Source organism: Schistocerca nitens, chromosome 3 (assembly GCF_023898315.1).
Source record: "Schistocerca nitens isolate TAMUIC-IGC-003100 chromosome 3, iqSchNite1.1, whole genome shotgun sequence".
In the NCBI taxonomy this organism is placed as follows: Eukaryota; Metazoa; Arthropoda; class Insecta; order Orthoptera; family Acrididae; genus Schistocerca; species Schistocerca nitens.
The window spans coordinates 740,980,622-741,000,371 of NC_064616.1; the positions used below are offsets into that span (position 1 = coordinate 740,980,622).

The 19,750-nt window shown below is 43.7% G+C and overlaps 1 protein-coding gene and 1 non-coding gene across 2 annotated transcripts in view; both read left to right on the plus strand.

The window, feature by feature from the left end:
* The window catches only part of LOC126248717 (dedicator of cytokinesis protein 3), a 1,129,652-nt gene that overhangs the window by 554,974 nt on the left and 554,928 nt on the right, over positions 1–19,750 (plus strand). The window lies entirely within an intron of this gene.
* Positions 2,413–2,485, plus strand: Trnat-agu (transfer RNA threonine (anticodon AGU)). Its single transcript has one exon. It is a non-coding gene; the product is annotated as a tRNA-Thr (tRNA).

Sequence of the window (19,750 nt, forward strand, 5' to 3'; positions counted from 1 at the left end):
CCAGACTGAAGCGCCTAGAACAGCTCGGCCACACCGGCCGGCCTTTAAAGATTATTCGGCCGGCCGCTGTCGCCGAGCGGTTCTAGGCGCTTCAATCCGTAACCGCGCTGCTGCTACGGTCGCAGGTTCGAATCCTACCTCGGGCATGGGTGTGTGTGATGTCCTTAGGTTAGTTAGGCGTAAGTAGTTCTAAGTCTATGGGACTGATGACCTCAGATGTTAAGTCCCATAGTGCTTAGAGCCATTTGAACCAAAGATTATTCGATGTCGACCTCATTTCTTCTATCTTTATGTCTCACATATGCGTATTTAGCTCACCCCTTTGCTAGAACTTCCGAGGAATTTCCTTCAAAGCCAAAATTTCTCTCCAAATGTGTATCGAGGAACCGATATAAATCGGGTAATCGTAGGTACCTAATATCACTCGGAACCCTCCTCGCCCGGTCAGATCGAAGTGTCGTGGTAATCGAACAGGGCAGCAATGTAGCAGGCAGCAATTCGCTGGTACGTGGACGCGAAAAGCGCTCTTCACCATGTACTTGATACATTCAGTTAGGTGTAGCTTTGGCGATGCCTAGGCCACAGCATTATTTGAATATTTTCGGAATGCAAACTGTTCTGAAGATTATCTGATCTGTGAGCGGGTGCATTATTTTGGTTTCTGTAGAATAGTGGCCCTGATAGTCTTCAGCATTTCCCAGGAGTCGTTCAGAATTTAGCTGTGTAAGGAACTGAGTGCCCCCAATTCACGCGAACCGAACGAAGTGGCTCAGTTGCTAAGGCACTGGACTCGCTTTTGGGAAAACGATCATCGGGATATAGGCTTCCCGCGGTTTCTCTAAACCATTTGAGACAAATGACAGTATGGTTCGTTTGAGAAGGTCGCAAAAAGAAAGGAAGACGGAAGGGAGGAAGATTACGGTGTAACGTTCCGTCGGCATGGATGTCATTAGAGACGGAGAAAAGGGCACAGCTGATTTCCTTCCCCAATATGAGCGTGTGCTTCCTTCCTTTCTTCAGTTCATGCCACGAGGAAACATGCCATTCCGGTATAAAAGAAATACAGCGTAACTGGATTCGACACACCCCTCGAAACGATGATGCGCTGAATGCTCTTTCTTCTACCCAGTGCGACATTATGAATCCCAGTACAAGTTTACTAATGACTCCATCATCATGACAACACAACTTACCGTCTCCTTCGAAGCTGCGTTACTGTTCGTGAAAACTACAACATCTAGAATAAATGGTATGAATCACTCCAAAATTGGAGGATATGTGGAACAGTTAAAGCATAATAAGTGGTTTAAGATTTCTTCAGATGGCGTGCATGTACGTTCAGTAGCGCCCTCTCTTCTGTGTCCAGATAGGTCGTTGTTACGGCACGTTCTGTTTGTGCAGAGCCGCCAAACGAAGTGGAAACGTGCAGTCAAATCTCGGCATGCCTCGCCAACGTCAAAGGGCACAATATCAGCGTGTGAGGGAATTCAAACGGAGCAGGGTGATTGGCCTCCGGGAAAGGGGTTTGTCGTACAGTGACACTGTGGCTCGTACGGGGCACGCTGCTGCGACAGCAGGGTTTCTGTGTCACACAACCTATTCCTACCTGTTGTCGAGTAGCCTTGGTAGCTGTGCAGTTTCACTGGATCACCACCTCAAAGTGCTATAGCAGGACTTGTCCTTAAAATGTATGGCCAGAATCGTCTTTTTAAAGTTAAAAAATTGGAAGTTCACCAATCTTTAATCACGTCTTTAAGATTCTACCGGTGATGACTACGTCTCTTGCAGTTTCTAATAATGTTTACGCACAGGTGGTTAGTACTCATAATAGTTCTTATTTCGCCAAATGGCAAAGGAGCACACAGTACAGATGGAGTGACCAAAAGTCGCTTCACAGGCAGTTAAGTAGAAAAAGACACAAATGAATTAATGACATTAGCTGCCAGTGGGCATTGATTATATCACTGGGAAAGTTGAAAATTTGTGCCGGACCGGGATTCGAACCCGGTCTTCTGCTGAATAGGCAGATGTGCACATCACGCTCGAACCCTTACGAGAATCAACGAAATGTCTCGAGCAATGAGGATAATGGGCATGGGGCACTACATAGTTGTGTGTAGATGAGTTGAAAAGTCCGCAGCTCGTGGTCTCGCGGTAGCGTTCTCGCTTCCCGAGCACGGGGTCCCGGGTTCGATTCCCGGCGGGGTCAGGGATTTTCTCTGCCTCGTGATGACTGGGTGTTGTGTGTTGTCGTTAGGTTAGTTAGGTTTAAGTAGTTCTTAGTTCTAGGGGACTGATGACAATAGCTGTTAAGTCCCATAGTTCTCAGAGCCATTTGAACCATTTTTGAGTTGAAAATTTGAGTCTGACGGGAGGCGTGTTAGGTGGTCCATGCAGCTGTGATGACCACTATGTCCGGGTGGCGTAGTGGTCAGCGCATCTGTCTAGTAAGCAGGAGACCTGGGTTCGAATCCTGGTCCGGCATAAACTTTCAAGTTTCCTCATTGATTTAGTCAGTTCCACTGGCAGATAATGTCACATTCATTTGTGACTTGATTCATAGGGGCTGCAGGATCAAAATAGTGTCTGTTTTTTCGGACATGTCCGAAAGAAGAGCCACACATATCAACACATCACGGAAATTTACAGTAATTTGGTTATAACTGACACTGAAAGTTTGCACCAGATGAAATCTCTGATTAACAATATCTTTTAAACTAATTAGATTTGGTTTAATATGAATATTTACTAAAAAGAGGAAAATTATCTCTTTAATTTGGAAGTGGTCTTTCCTCCTGAATTTACCTATTAGCTCATGAGATTTTTCCCATGGACAGATGAACGAAATTTTATAATTGTAGTAACTTTTGATGACCATTATTACTGATCAAACTAATTAGCCCATTGCAGCCAGCATAACGGACTGAATAATCTTAATAATGAAGTTTTTAATGGAGGGGAATTTTTTTCTACCATTTTGATAATTTGCGTACTATGTGCTTAATATAGGAAATCTAACATCGAACTTTTGAAAAGAAAATTAGCGAAATTTCGCGTCAACCTGCTTTGTGACAGTTGTTGTCGGTAAGCCTCTCTGTTTTAGCTGTAACTTCTCGACTTTTCTCATCGGGGTCGTTTCCCAAGATGTATGTGGGCGGAAATAGTATGTGGTCCGACTCTTCCTGGAAAGTACTCTCTCGAAATTCTTATGGTAAATCTCTCCGTCATGTACAAAGCATCTCTTGTAGCGTCTGCCACTGAAGCCTGTTGAGCAACTCTGTATCGCTCTCGTGCCGACTAAACGATCCCGTGGCGAAACGCGCCGCTCTACGTTGGATCTTCTCTCTCTCTCTCTCTCTCTCTCTCTCTCTCTCTCTCTCTCTCACACACACACACACACACACACACACACACACACACACACACACACTTCTATCATCCCGGCCTGATAAGGATCCCAAACTGATGAACAATACTCAAGAATCGGTCAAACAAGCGCCTTTTAAGCCAGTTCTTCCGTGCATGTGTTACATTTCTTTAACATTCTCTCTTTGAATCTCAGACTTGTAACTGATTTTCCTACTAATTTTATATGGTATTTCCACTTAAAGTCGCTCTGGATAGTTACTCCTAGATATTCTACGGTGGATACTACTTCTAGCAATTTGTCATCAGTAGTGTAGTTGTACAGTAGTGGATTTCTTTTCCAGTGTTGGCGCAATATGTTGCATTTATTTATGTTCAAGGTCAGCTGCCATTATCAATCCTCTTTTGGTCATTATACAATCGATACTGCTTTCTAGGGTCGTTACTTTATTATAGACCACTCCATCATCTGCGAACAGTATTTAAAAAATTCTGGCGCTTTCTGCTACATCATTTATGTACATTGTAAAAAGTAACAGTCCTATACACCTTTTGGGCACTTCCGAAGTTACCTTTACATTTGCAGATTTTGTTGCCGCAAGAGCGACGTGTTGAGTTCTATCTGTAAGGAAGTCATGAACCCAGTCGCAAATCTGGTCCGATACTTAGTAAGGTACTTACGAATTTATTTTACCACACGGCAGTGCGGGACGGCGTTGTCTACAGCGCCATGGATCTTATGGAGAAACATAGCTAGCTGAGTTTCGCAAGATCTCTGTCTGCGGAATCTGTGTTGATTTTTATAGAGGAGATTTTCTCTCTTCAAAAAAGTCATAATTCTTTAGCATAAACCATGTTTCATAATCTTCAATATACTGACGTCAACGGTGTAGACCTACAATTATGTGCATCTATCCTACGTCCCATCATGAAAACGGGAATGACCTGCATTTTTTCCAGTTGCTATATACCTTTCGCTACTCCAGCGATCTACGATAATCTACTGCTAGAAGAGCAGCAAGCTCTTTCGCATAATCTTTGTAGCATTTCATCTGGTCCTGATTCGTGTCTACTTTAAAGCGATTGTACTTGATTTTCTATCCCGCGATCGGTTACTCCAATATCTGCCATTTTTGTCGTTCGTACGATGATTAAAAGGACGGACCGTATTACAATCTCCTACGGTGTAACAATTCCGGAAGACAGAATTCAGTATTTCAATCTTCTCTCTGTTATGTTCCGTTTAGGCGCCTGTGAGGTCACTGAGTGACTTGAGAAGATGGTTTAGAACCGCCTACTGATTTTACGTAAGACCAAAACCTCTTAGGGTTTTTAGTGAGATCGGTTGACAAAAGTTTACTTTCAGAGCCGTTGAATGCTTCTTTCAATGCTCTTCTTTCGCTTAATTTTCATTTCGTTCAGCTTCTTTTTTCTGCTAAATCAGAATATTCGAGCATTGTCTAAGTTATTTCGAAAATATATTTTCCAAACTTAAATAGACTTCTACTAAGCCAGGTTGCAAGAAGTTGTCTTGTTAACCATAATTAGTATAATTTGTTTTTATTTTTTTCTCTGATGCCATGGGACCGTTTGAGTCAAAACATCTTGGTCATGGAAATATTCAGTACATATATAACTGAAAATAAACTAAAAAACGGAAATATGGTTCGCGATGTTATGCACAAGTATGTAATATACCACAGCGAAATGCTATACATTACTTCAAGTATCTCCAGCGCATAATTAAAGAAATGCCTATAAAAAGTCCCTCGATTTCGACTGGAGGACCTGGAGCTTATCACTCATGTTTATCAGATCTTCTGGAACACTACTGAAAATAAAATTTGCACCTTTCTGTACAATCGTTCTGCAAGTGGAATCCAAGTACAAATCGTATTTCTCCTGGTGTTCACTGAGTAAATTATAATCATAAATTATCGGAGAACATATGTATAGGGATGGAAAAGCCACAATTCAGACAAGTGCACAGTTTGCATTTTTTCATCTTATTGGTCCAGGAAACGTGCACGATATTCCCCATTTATTTTTGTTCGTTACATGATAAACAATAAGAAGAATCATACAGCTATAATTGTAAATAGTCCAATACCATATTGTACACATTATCGATATTTTTGTGCGTGTACATTTATAGATGTCTTTCATGTGTATCTTCGAGAAAAGTACGATCACGATTAATTCAGCCTCCCATAGTTTATAGCTCGAATAAAATTGTTTAGTGATTGACAGATGTGTATGGCAGGGTTATAGCTCGAATAAAATAGCTTAGTGTTTGGCAGATGTCTGTGGTAGTGGACAGTGTTGCCGACCCATGCCATTCCCCTGACCGATCGATGTAAATCACTCGGTGTTTGGCTCTCCCGCCTCCACCACGCGATCCGCATGTACGCACAGCGAGGTAGTGAAGCCTGAGAAAGACCAGCGGTCGGCCTACGCCCGACCCCTACGTCTCTATTCGCCGAAACGTCGATCACAAAATTATTTTAATGGAAGTGTAAATGGTAAAAATTAAGGAGCGGCCTTCTTATTAACATTAACCAAGTTAGGAGCCGTTTCTACTGGCTATAAACTGCCCAAAACAAATATTTTTATAACGGCACGTTATGTCCTCTCAAATGAAACAGTCACAACAGTACTATTTTAAAAAGTTGTATAAAGGAAACTGCTCCGCAGATGAACGTTACATGTCAATTACGTTGTGTTCAAACACAAGAAAAACAAAATTTCGAAGCTATCAGCGCCATCTGTCTGACACCTAAGAATTTTCCGCTTTGTGTTTGTACTATGCCGAGGTGAATGCTATCTTGAACGTTCTGGAGCGGTTGCGGATTGATAGAGCAGGCAAGAAATTCCTAAATCCGATTCCCTAAATGCCCTTCCGCCTGTTTCAGAACGTCCTGAAAACATCTGCACACATCTTTTTCTACTGGGTATCAAGGCATATTGTATGCACAGAAATGAGATAGCTAAGTTCCCTAACATTCCTTTCTAAATTGTTGCGAAGGAAAGTCGTGTGTAGACGAGTGAATAAGTTGTAAGAAGTGGCAAACAAGATGTTGCCGTTTGTGTAAGGTATCATTCGTGCGTGGTGGACCTCTTACTAATCACTTCAGTGGAAATAAATTTTATTGGGGCAGCTACGGGTAAGATACCGCCAAAATGACACGTAGCCACCTCTGCCATTGGGAAGACCTACGAGGTTCCGGCGCTAATGACGTCAGTGTTTTAGTATCAAATTAAAACTTCCGAGCTATGCCCCTCAAGGCAGTAATATTCACCGGAATGTTTTTGTTACCGCAGGTAGTTTGCCTTTACAGAAGATGTTGAAAATGTCCACCTCTTACCTGAATACAGGGCTCACATCGAACGTTGCGAACTCAACTCCATTTCCAAGATTATTGCCACAATTTGGTTCAGAAAGGATTCTAAGTCAGGCACTGGAGACGAATACACCAATGATTTTAAATGACCCCACAAGTACCTATCGATAGTGTTCTAATCAGTCGATAGTGGAGGGCTTCAAATCAGGTGATCGTGGAGGCCAAGCAATTGGAGCTAATGAAACAGAAGGCTTGGACACTTAATAAGAAAAGGGCAAGAAGAATACCCAAAAATATACTTAAATATAGAACGACAAACAGAAGACGTAGAGAAGGACGGCGACCTAAATGGATTCAAGGAATAGAAAGAATTATGACGAATAGAACACTGACCGTTGAAGATACACAAAATAGATTATTACGAAGGCTGAGATGCGGAATGTGGCAGGAGCCATAGGACCACCGCCATTTATATGTATTGGTGTGTAAAACGTAAGGACGAAAGGAACCTGCGCATGATGTGTCACTGCCAAGTAATATAGCTCAATGAAACTTGGACAATACATAGAAAGAACTACTACACGCTGTGCAGTGCAGAAGGTAACAGAAAGAAATACACAATAAGACGAACAGAACTTTATTCATTTAACCTGATCAGATTAGGGCTTGCAGACCCTCCCGTGCATCAAACGAAGGTTTCACACATACAGTACCTTTTTTTTTACATCTTAGTAATTTAAATATGATGATGAAGTCCCATACTCCTTGACAGAGCGTAGGGAACGATGCGGGAGACCCGCACCACCGTACTAGGCAAGGTCCTGGTGGAGGTGGTTTGCCATTGTCTTCCTCCGACCATAACGGGGATGAATGTTGATGACGACACAACCACCCTCAGTCATCACGAGGCAGGTGAAAAATCCCTGACCCCGCCGGGAATCGAACCCGGGACCCTGTGCTCAGGAAGCGAGAACGCTACCGCGAGACCACGAGTTGCGGACTATTTTTCTATGACAAGTAGTTGTAAAAGGATATGAGTGTCTGTAGAGGCAATTTAAAAAATAGAACTAAGAGCTAATAAAGTTAATACTGGCTATGCTTCTATTAATGCTCCCTGTTGTGTCGATTCCCTAAGGTCTCGACACAATGAGTGGCTAGGTGCACGCGAAACTAACGCAGACGGGCGTAAATTCTGAAACAGGAGACTGGATGAAAACTATAAAGAAAAGAAGAGAGATTTTAATATACTTAACTTTAATGTAGTCTTGTTCTTGTTGAAATACATCTCTTGCATAGTAGTAAGCAATTAGCAATGATACACATGGCGCCTTGCTAGGTAGTAGCGATGGACTAGCTGAAGGCTATTTAATCTGTCTCTCGGCAAATGAGAGGACTACTTGGTAGGTCTAGTCGCAAGCTATGTCGTCCGTACAACTGGGGCGAGGTGAAGTCCGTGTCTTGTGACCTGCCCTGTGGTGGCGCTACGTTTGCGAATACACAGTGGCGACACGCGGGTCCGACATGTACTACAGGACCGCGGCCGATTTAAGTTACCACCTAGCAAGTGTGGTGTCTAGCGGTGACACCACACTCCCCCCAGCAAGAATAATAATAATAATAATCATAATGATATTGGCAGATATAAAACAATTTATAGGTGTACAAAATAGATGATTTATGATATAGCGAGTTCTAGAGAAGGGAAACTTAAGGAGACTGCACCTGCTAAGAACGCTGGAAAATTAGGAAAACGTGGTTGGAAGGAAAGATGGAAGGGGATAACGAGTAACACGTTTATTCAAAGACAATAATTACACTGAAGTCGCAGCGATTTATGGTGGTCTCTTGTACATTATAAAAGGCAGGACATGGATCTTAATAGGGTGTGGGATTACCGAAGACAGCAGTGCATGATCTGCAACGTGCTCCCATGCTGGCCACAACGTTGGTAAGGCGTTCCATTCCTCTCTCAGCGCGGTTGAGAACTGTTAGTGCATATGGACGTGCTGCTACACGTCTCACCAACGCATCCCACACGCGATCGATGGGGTTTAAGTTGGGGGAACTGGCAGACTAATCCATTCGCTGTGCGATGCGGTCGTGCATTGTCTTCGATAAAAATGAAGTCATGACCGAGAGATTTGGAAGTCAGTGTGCCCATGCAACATTATGTCTCCCAACACAATAACACCTGGGCTATCGAAACGACCATAATATATTTTCAGAAAGTCATGATTTACCGACGAGAGCTGGAGATAAAATTTATTTACTGAAGAGCCAGCCGGCCGCTGTGGCCAAGCGGTTCTAGGCGCTTCAGTCCGGAGTCGCGCTGCTGCTGCGGTCGCAGGTTCGAATCTTGCCTCGGGCATGGTTGTGTGTGATGTCCTTAGGTTAGTTGGTTTAAGTAGTTGTAAGTCTAGGGGACTGATGACCTCAGATGTTAAGTCCCATACTGCTTAGAGCCATTTGAACCATTTTTTTGTAAACCGGAAGAAGGTGGACTGGAATGTGAAAAAGAAAAAGCAAAATAGAAACACTCTTCGCTTTATTCTAAATTTGTGTCTGTGTCTGAGTCGTGGTGTAACGTCCGTTTGCAACAGCGAGGTATACGGTACGGACCTATAACGACAGTTGATTCTGTAGAACTACTCTATTACCAACCGAAAGGAAGTGGCTTTCGAATGGGAACCGCAAACGTTTGATGACAAGGCGACAAGTCAACCGAATCCTCCACCGGAAAACTCGTATGGTGTGTCATACACGCCATTAGTGCCAGTACGTGTGTCATATGATAGGAATCTCCCATCAAAGCACCTAATTTTTACGACTGGTAAGAGAGTGAGATATGCCTCCTTGTCCGATATAGATGTTCGTATGAATTTGAGTGTGATCATTCCCAAGGAAATGATGAAAACAGTAGTTTGTCGCGTAAGCTGCAACACATGAACGCAACAGTTTCACAATCACACAGTTTTACCTGTGCTCTGTCATGTTGCGTTCCATTTTGGACGTTTTGACTTTTGAATTGTTTTCTTGTAACATAGATCACACCCGTTTATTTACTGTTGTCATTTCTTTGAGACGTCTATGTGGTATTTCGCCTGCTCTCACTTTTCATCATACTTACTTGCAACGGAAACGTATTCTTACCACATGACTCATATTCCGTAACCAGATTCTAGTATGACAACTGCCAAGACAACAGAAAGAGAACAGACATTCCAAAGACCGGACAGACAGTACATAATGCTGTGAAAAAATAAATAAATGACACGAGGGAGATCTGAAGACGGCTCGCCCGCTTGGCAGCCCGACACCATGACCACTTACCAACCACTCCGTTACAGTTGCCCGATCTTATTTATTGCACTTCTTGTTCTTGGACCATTCAGTGTTACTATTTTGCTTTTTTTTTCACAGTCCAGTCCACCTTTTTCCTGTTTTAATGCTTGATCTGTGTTCAGTTTTTGACGGGCTATCCAGTGGGCCATCTTACCACTAAATCTGAAGGGGGTGCGATGTGGTTCAAATGATTCAAATTACTCTAAGTACTATGGGACTTAAAATCTGAGGTCATCAGTCCCCTAGACGTAGAACTAGTTAAACCTAACTAACCTAAGGACATCACACACATCCAGGACCGAGGCAGGATTCGAACCTGCGACCGTAGCAGCAGCTCGGTTCCAGACTGAAGCGCCTAGAACCTCTCGGCCACAACGGCCGGCATGCGATGTGGGGTTTCCCCTGTTAGAGGTCCCCGCAGGAGATCGCACGTAATTGTGCATGCGCACCGAATATGGTGGATCCATTGCCCATCCCTCCTGCGGGAATCTCAAAGTAGCGAGCGCTAGGTGGGATGTTGGTCGCCTGGGGGTGTGCCGAGATAGTCCGCGAATTTTCGATAAATACTGTATCCGGGTAGTGGAGTGGTTAACGCAACTGCCTAATAAGCAAGAGATCCTGGCGTCGAATACCGGTCCCGCACACATTTTCACTCGTCGCCGTTGATGCCGCCCAAAGTCCTGATGCGGCTGATATAAACAATCCCTTCCCTTTCCTTTCCTTTCTTCCCCACCTCCTTCAATTTGCGTCATATGTTTTACAGTTGCGGATTCCTCGTGATATCTGTTCTTTCGGAAATTTCCGATAGAAGTGACACAATGCATTCATATAGTAACTTTAGTACTGATTGTTGATGTGGTACAGAAAAATGTATTGGAAGATCAAAGAGAGGCTCATCCCTACAGCCACCCGAATTACGCATGCAGTCGTTGAAAATAATATTGCAACTAGTGCAATGGACAGTCGATCGTCGATTCGATACGTGTGGGCATCTTCTTCTTTCGTAAGCCGGCGTTGTGTACGCTACGTTATCCGTGCCACTACATGAGTGCAATGCGCCTGACTGCTAACAAACGAGATGCTGTTTCGGTCTCGGTTCAAAAGGATTTGAAGGGACAGAAACAAACAACCGACATCAATCCTTGCAGCTTTAATAAAAACAATCAGTGTCTCCTTCAACATCTTTCATAGTAACTTTCTGGTTAAAGATGATCAAAGCTTACCAGAAATTGTGTGGTATGGTACATCTGTTTGTGGATTGAAATTCCCCACGTAAGAAACTCGATGTCGACTGAATGTTATGTTATAAGGTCCGTTCCTTCCTTCTAGGTAACCTCTGCCGATCTGATGTGTAAGTAGAACACAAGCGAAATAAAGCCAATGCCTTAAGATTTCTGTTTAAAATGTTTTTATGCTGGGCTATGGTACCACGCTACCACCTTCCAGCCGTCCAGCACTTCTCAAATGCGTGATACAGAAAATGGGCACCCACGGAAATGACAAGCGAACCACATAAATTTGATCAACTATCAAACCGCAAACATAAACAAGAGAAATAAAAATTCAGTAGTATCCAACTACAGCCTGAGTGATAAACCTGGGCACTTGCCTCTTTCACTGAAATGCAGAAAGATTTTCACTGAAATTTGTAGTATTATTTATAGAAAGGCACTATAACTGGGCTCATTTTCGTAATTGGCATAGATAAGGAAAAATGCGGCTGTGGTCTCATGTAGGAAATAATTCCGTCATTTCAGTGAAGTAAATACGGCCACTACTTGACAGTATACGGTACAACAGGAGAATTAGACATAGGTTTGAACTGCGATGCTCCACATTACAACCTGAAAACTTTATTGCACGCTTGCCGAAAACATTATCGCGCCATCTGTTCATATATACTCGTAAGTATGTGGCTGTGTAGATGGTAATTTTTTATCAGGTAGGTTATGCCTCATGCTGACCTTATTCCTAACACATTTCACGCAAAATGTTGCGCAGTATGTGTGGCACAGCGTCTGTGCGAGTCACCTTGGTTGTAGTAGAAAGATTGCAGCCTATCGTGTAGCACAAACGGTGCAATTGGCTCAGACCTCGTGACGCTGCACAGAGCGAATCACGGCCTATTGAGCCAACGACTGCTGAGCTGTTGGTTAGGCGTGCATCTGCCATTGGAAGCAAACAGCGCCGCACATGCTCAACAATATATTCTCTATTTGTTCTGCAATTTTTGAAATCTAATGTTACAACAATCAATTAGATTTTGTATATCAACATTTTACTGCCGCCAACTTACATTTCGCGGAAAGACCACAAAGATAAGATAAGAGAGATTAGGGCTCGTACAGAGGCATATAGGCAGTCATTTTTCCCTCGTTCTGGTTGGGGGTGGAACAGGGAGAGAAGATGCTAGTTGTGGTACGAGGTACCCTACGCCACGCACCGTATGGTGGCTTGCGGAGTATGTAAGTAGATGTAGATGAACATGAACATGTTATTTCAATCGGGTGAAATTTCAGTGATACTGTATTTTGCTACTGAACCATTTCGAACTTTGGTTTCGCTGCTGAACGAAGCAATATTGAAGGTACCAAAAAAAGAAGAAAAAAAGGGGGAGCGACTATGAAGAACGATCAACTCGTTTCAGTTATCGTACGTCGCTACGAACTTATAAAGTTTGAAATACGACAATGGTAGGTGAGATCTTCAGAAATTATTAAAAAAATTGCTCAAGTAGAAACTGAAAGAAACTGAAAAGTTCTCTCTTATCACGAGACTACTGTGTTCGTAAATGTTGATTTTAGAACAAACAGAAAATCTGTTTTTGCATGTGGTTTACAAAAGTCGTTTTTCTCTTATTACCCTCAATGGAAACGAGACAATTAAGTATTTAATTAAATACTAACAAGGAGATTAAATTGTATTCACCTGTTACAGTGTATTTCTGTGGCATTAGGAATTTTCTACATATTATCAAACTCTTGCGCGTTTCCTGCCCCACTCTATAAGAAAACGAAACGTGCAAACACTCGGCGTAAAATTTCTTTTCCTCCGTCGACGTCGAGGTCATTATAGTCAAAGCTCGAAATCACACTGGGGAAGGATATCAGCCGAGTTCTTTCAAACGAACCATCCCATCATTTACGTGGAACGGTTCACGGAAAACGCGGGAAAACTAAACCTGGATGCCCGGATGAGGATTTGAACCGCCGTCCTCCCGAATGTGAGTCCAGTACCTTACCCCTTGTGACTGCACTGCACGGCACGGAGCGAGGTGCGGCTGCGGTAAAAATCGCTTTGCAGCGATTGTTGTTTCTAGAAAACCTCATACTCCTTAAATGTAAATCTGTCGATAAATTCAAACATTCGATATGCAACTTTTTACACAACATACCACAGTGGTTGTCAGCAAGTCGAGACGAACAATTTGATACAGGAACTTGCTTCCTATCAAACCAGGACACAAGCTCAAATTGGCCTACGACATGCGAATAAGCTACAGTGCATGCGGGCCGTGTGAGAATTTTAATATACTCACATCCTCTGATGCCATCGCTTTAGTCCGTCTTAAGCGTTTCAAGATCATTTCTTTTCCTCGCTAAGATCTTCCTTGAATATTAAGCACACTATGTTCTTACAATTACAAAACGTATAAATGAAGTTCTTGTAAAATTTACTTCAACATTTTGTGTATTTTAACACCGTAAAGTTAACAATTAAATCGTTTTGTTTCACTGACCATCTTATCACGAGACTACTGTGTTCGTAAATGTTGATTTTAGAACAAACAGAAAATCTGTTTTTGCATGTGGTTTACAAAAGTCGTTTTTCTCTTATTACCCTAAATGGAAAGTTTAAATTGCTGATGTTAGAGAAGAAAAGAAATTAGCTTCAAATGGTCAATACCGGCTAAGCCGGCGGCGTAATAGGGCGGGAAAATATCAGAATCTCACTCGATGCACATGTGCTGCAGCCTACACCTGTATGAACTGAAGGTTTTGTAGGCCAATTTGAGGTTGTTTCCTGCCTTGATAGACCACAAGTGTCGTATCTCAAACTTTTCATTTCGACTTGCCCTGCGCCATTGTTGTTCGTTGCAAACAGTTGTCGTTTACATCCTGTATAGCTATATGAAATTTGAAAGAAAAAGAAGAAAGCATCCGACACTGTAGCATGGGTAAAAGCTTGGAACGTCTGGAAGAAAATGGTTCTAAATACAAAGATGGTCTAATTATTTGCAGCATTTACAAGCTGATAATGCCAAATGAAATTTGTAACATCACGAAGTACTGCTTGTACCACTCGACTCTGATCCTCAAGAAACATTTGTAGGGATGAGAGAATAGTGGACAAGAAAACTGTGTTGGTATAATGTGAGAGAGAAGTGAGTCCTAACCAGTTGCGAATCGAATCCCAACGAAATGTAGAACTTCTTGTTGAATGAATTCTGGTAATTAGAAAACTACCAGTGTGCTTTAAGCAGTCAAGACAATTAAGTATTTAATTAAATACTAACAAGGAGATTAAATTGTATTCACCTGTTACAGTGTATTTCTGTGGCATTAGGAATTTTCTACATGTTATCAAACTCTTGCGCGTTTCCTGCCCCACTCTATAAGAAAACGAAACGTGCAAACACTCGGCGTAAAATTTCTTTACCTAAGACCTCTTCCAATTACGCCCTATATTTTTACAGTAATAAGTGATGGGCATTCCTCTTAATTGCTGGAAATTCATAGGTGAAAGTTGCTGAGGACGTGTTATCGTGTTCGATAAAGTATCTATAATCCCAGTTTCTGGTCTCATTTTTGAATATTAGTGTATAGATTGAAAATAGTTTAACAGTTTGCGCCAACTCGAGCGACGGCACTGCATGGCTGAAAAAAGTAAGATTAATGTTAAAATTTCCCGTCGACGTCGAGGTCATTATAGTCAAAGCTCGAAATCACACTGGGGAAGGATATCAGCCGAGTTCTTTCAAACGAACCATCCCATCATTTACGTGGAACGGTTCACGGAAAACGCGGGAAAACTAAACCTGGATGCCCGGATGGGGATTTGAACCGCCGTCCTCCCGAATGTGAGTCCAGTACCTTACCCCTTGTTACTGCACTGCACGGCACGGAGCGAGGTGCGGCTGCGGTAAAAACACTAAATTTGTATGCGGGAGGTACAACCTTCAAATTGAAGGAAGGACGTCATGTATTAGTTGTTCTATTGGTTTGCTAACTGGGTGGTTCTAGTAATAAGAAAACAGCGGATTGCTGAGGCCACCTTTCTCCCTTAGTTCTATATTTAATGGCCGCGTGTTATACGATAATGATCCCTCGTATATCGTCACCAAGCAGTCTCTAAGGATATAAGACTAGGCTTTCCCTTTATTTAACTATGTCAGACAATTATGTACATGTATTAATATTTTGTCTTTGTAATAGATTGTTACCATTTTCCGTATCTATCGACCACAAGACATTTGACAAAAACTTCTGGAACGTTAATTGGATGAGTGCAAATCGTACTGCAAGGAAAATCTCTGTTCCACAGTAATATCTTATTGATATCGATAGTCTGGGCACTACACCTGTCACTTCTCTTCTCATTATGGAACCTTTCGCAAAAATTTCTGTCATCTTACCTCACTATACATTCACTTTTTGTAGTACAACCACGAGTTTCACGTCATTGACCGTGAATTTTAGCAGTGTGATATGTCGTTGAGAAATCTAAATGTCGAACAGGACTCGAAGTTGGCACAATTACACGGTCCAGTCACATTAATGTGACTACCGCCTATGTTCGACTTCAACGTGCCATAACCGCTCACAGACAGCATCTGGCAGCACTAGCAGTGGAGGTTATATAAAGCGTGTCGGGGGACGCGGAAAACAGTGGAGTCGTCGTACAGTAGAAACGGAGCGATTTAGCTGACCTCCAAAACTGCATGATCATTGGCTTTTGGGGCAAAAAGGGAAACATTTCAAAAATGGCTGAGTTTGTCAACTGTTCGCGTGCCGCCGTGGTTAAAGCATACCGAACATGGCAAAATGGTGCTATCCAAAACCGGCGCCAAGGCAACTGTGGTGCGTCACGGGCCATAGATGACAGGGGTGAACGACTACTGCAGAGATGTGTAGGGCGAAAAGACTTGCAACTGTTGATTAATTAACCGCCCAGATGAACTAAGGGGCTACCAACAGTATCTCGTCAACGACCGTTCAATGAACGTTCATTAGTATGGGGCTGCGCGGCAGGCGCCTGGTTCACGCACCCCTGCTGACTGCTGTTCATAGGCGACCAAGGCTAGAATTTGCATGCCAATACCGCAACTGGACGTCTACTGAGTGGTGGCAAGTCGCCTGTCAGATGAATCACGTTTTATGCTACAACTAACTGAAGCCAAACACCCTCCAGCAGTCTTCGGAAGAGTTCAGGCTGGAGGAGGAGCGTTATGGTCCACCGAATGTTTTCGTGGCATTCTCTGGGTGACCTCGTCATTCTGGAAGAACAATGCAACGTGTCTCAGAGCTCGCTGTGTACTTGTGTGGTTCGGTAGCAGCTAGATGAGTTGACCGTACTGCCCTGGTCACCAAACTTTCCGGATTGAAGCCCAATCGAGAATCTATGGGACCACCTCGATCGGGCTCTTTGCACCACGGATCCTCTGCCGAGAAATGTAGGGGAGCTGACCACGGCACTGCAGTCTCCAAGGCTCGAAATCCCTGTCGGTACCTTCCAGAACCTAATTAGCACTTTTCCTGCGCGTCTCGCAGCGATCAATGCTGCAAAAGGTGATTAAAAAAATGGCTCTGAGCACTATGGGACTTAATATCTATGGTCATCAGTCCCCTAGAACTTAGAACTACTTAAACCTAACTAACCTAAGGACATCACACAACACCCAGTCATCACGAGGCAGAGAAAATCCCTAACCCCGCCGGGAATCGAACCCGGGAACCCGGGCGTGGGAAGCGAGAACGCTACCGCACGACCACGAGCTGCGGACAAAAGGTGATTATTAACGCTTTTGACACGTGGTCTTATTAATGTGAGTGGACAGTGTGTGTGTGTGTGTGTGTGTGTGTGTGTGTTTCTCACTCTGATTGCAATTTAGAATGAAATTTTCACTCTACAGCGGAGTGTGCGCTGATATAAAACTTCCTGGCAGATTAAAACTGTGTGCCGGACCGAGACGCGAAATCGGGACCTTTGCCTTTCGCGGGCAAGTGCTCTACCAACTGAGCTACCCAAGCACGACTCACGCCCCGTCCTCACAGTTTTAATCTGCCAGGAAGTTTCATATCTGATTGCAATTCTTTGTCTCACAGACCTAAACAATAGTTGACTGATTATATCGAAGCCACATGTTCGATGGACCAATTGAAGTCCCTCTTCAGTGCCAATCATTCTTTAGAGGCAGGCGACATTTTTAATGCGCTTTTAGTTATATAATAGGCGTCCAAAAATGGTTCAAATGGTTCTAAGCACTATGGGACTTAACATCTGTGATCATCAGCCCCTAGACTTATAACTACTTAAACCTAACTGACCTAAGGACATCACACGCATCCATGCCCGAAGCAGGATTCGAACCTGCGACTGTAGCAGCAGCGCGGTTCCGGACTGAAGCGCCTAGAATAGCTCGACCACAGCGGCCGGCTATAATCGTCTGTTGGATATTAACCCTGGAGGTGTTATTTGTAAAGCACTATTGAAGGGTAAACTATGAAGGGCGCTTCCATCAGGAATTTAAAGAAAGAAACCGAAATCCCAGACCTTATCGTTATTAAGCGGTACGATAAGTTGTTCACAGATGCAGCAGTGAGGAAAAAATAAATGTTCAAATGTGTGTGAAATCTTATGGTACTTAACTGCCAAGGTCATCAGTCCCTAAGCTTACACACTACTTAACCTAAATTATCCTAAGGACAAACACACACCCACGCCCGAGGGAGGACAAACCTCCGCCGGGACCAGCCGCACAGTCCATGACTGCAGCCCCTTAGACCGCTCGGCTAATCCCGCGCGGCTGCAGCAGTGAGAAAGATTGTTCTGGAAATGTCTCTTTATTTCTCTTCAGCAAATTATAATGCCCCATTCTTTGCCTCTGAGCAGTTTTGAACGATTCTAATTTTGACAAACTGCCTATTGGCTTCTGTCTCGGGTTCTTCGGCCGACGTTCATCTAATGATTTTTCTGACGTTTCGCCAGCACGAGTGGCTGGCATTGTCAAAGCTTCACCCTCCATTGCCGGTGGTGAACTGGAGCCGAGCTCGCGGGCGCAGACTATATGTACCTGGCGCGCCAACGTCCGAGGGCTTCTCCGCGGTCATTTCCGGTGCGGTTCTCCTCTTGCTACCTGCGACGGTCGTTCGCTGCAGTACGGGAAGCCAGGATCCGTTGACCTTAAGGCTTTCCTCTTTCTTGTTCAAACTGTTCGCGTGTTTTTGTATTTCTACAGCTTCTCTGAACAAGCGCGTGTGATAGTGGTTCTCTACAGCCAGAACTTCCGTGTCGGCGAATTTTATTACGTGGTCGGTCTCATTCAGTGCGTGTTCTGCCACGGCCGATTTCTCCACCTGCCCCAACCTGCAATGTCGCTTATGCTCCTTGATCCTGGTGTTAATGGATCGTCCAGTCATCCCGACATAAACTTTTCCGCATGTGCATGGTATGCGGTATATTCCCGACATTGAAAGTGGGTCTCTTTTCTCCTTCGCCGATCTAAGACACTCTTTGATCTTCCTTGTCGGTTTGAAGATCGTCTTTACGCCATGTTTGCGCAATATACGGCCGATTCTGTCCGTCACTCTGAGAATGTATGGCAGAAAGGCCGTACCCGACATTTCTTTTTCTGGTTCCTTACTTCGCCGAGTGTTTGGCTCAGTTACACTTCTAATATAATTTGTGGAGTACCCATTGCTCCTCAGGACTGTTTCCAGGTGTTGCATTTCTCGTTTGAGGTGTTGCGGCTCACATATTCGTCCTGCTCTCGTTACGAGCGTACTAATCATGCCCCTTTTCTGGCTCGGGTGGTGGTTTGACAGTTTGTGCAGGTATCGGTCCGTGTGAGTCGGTTTTCGATACACGCTGTGTCCCAGGTTTTCGCCGTCCCTTGTGACCAGCACATCTAGAAATGGCAGTTTCTTGTCCTTTTCTACTTCCATGGTAAATGTTATGTTGGCATGGAGGCTGTTCAAGTGTCTTAGGAAGTCACCGAGCTGTTCTTCACCATGGCTCCACACCACGAAAGTATCATCGACGTACCTGTACCACACCTTAGGTTTGCAAGTGGCCGAGTCCAGTGCCTGTGCTTCGAATTGTTCCATGAAGAAGTTGGCCACCACTGGACTGAGAGGACTACCCATGGCGACGCCTTCCAGCTGTTCGTAGAAGTCGCCATTCCACGTGAAATAGCTCGTGGTGAGACATGCATGGAAGAGCTTTCTGATGTCTAGCGGGAAAATGGAACCGATGTGCTCCAGAGCGTCACTGAGTGGCACTTTCGTAAATAACGAAACAACATCAAAGCTGACCAGGATGTCGTTTGGTGCAAGTTTCAGTTTCTTCAGCTTCTCAATGAAATGTCCTGAGTCCTTAATGTATGTGTCGGTCTTCCCCACGTGTGGTTGGAGCAGAGAGGCCAAGTGTTTTGCCAGCTTATATGTCGGTGATCCAGGAGCGCTAACGATCGGTCTCAGTGG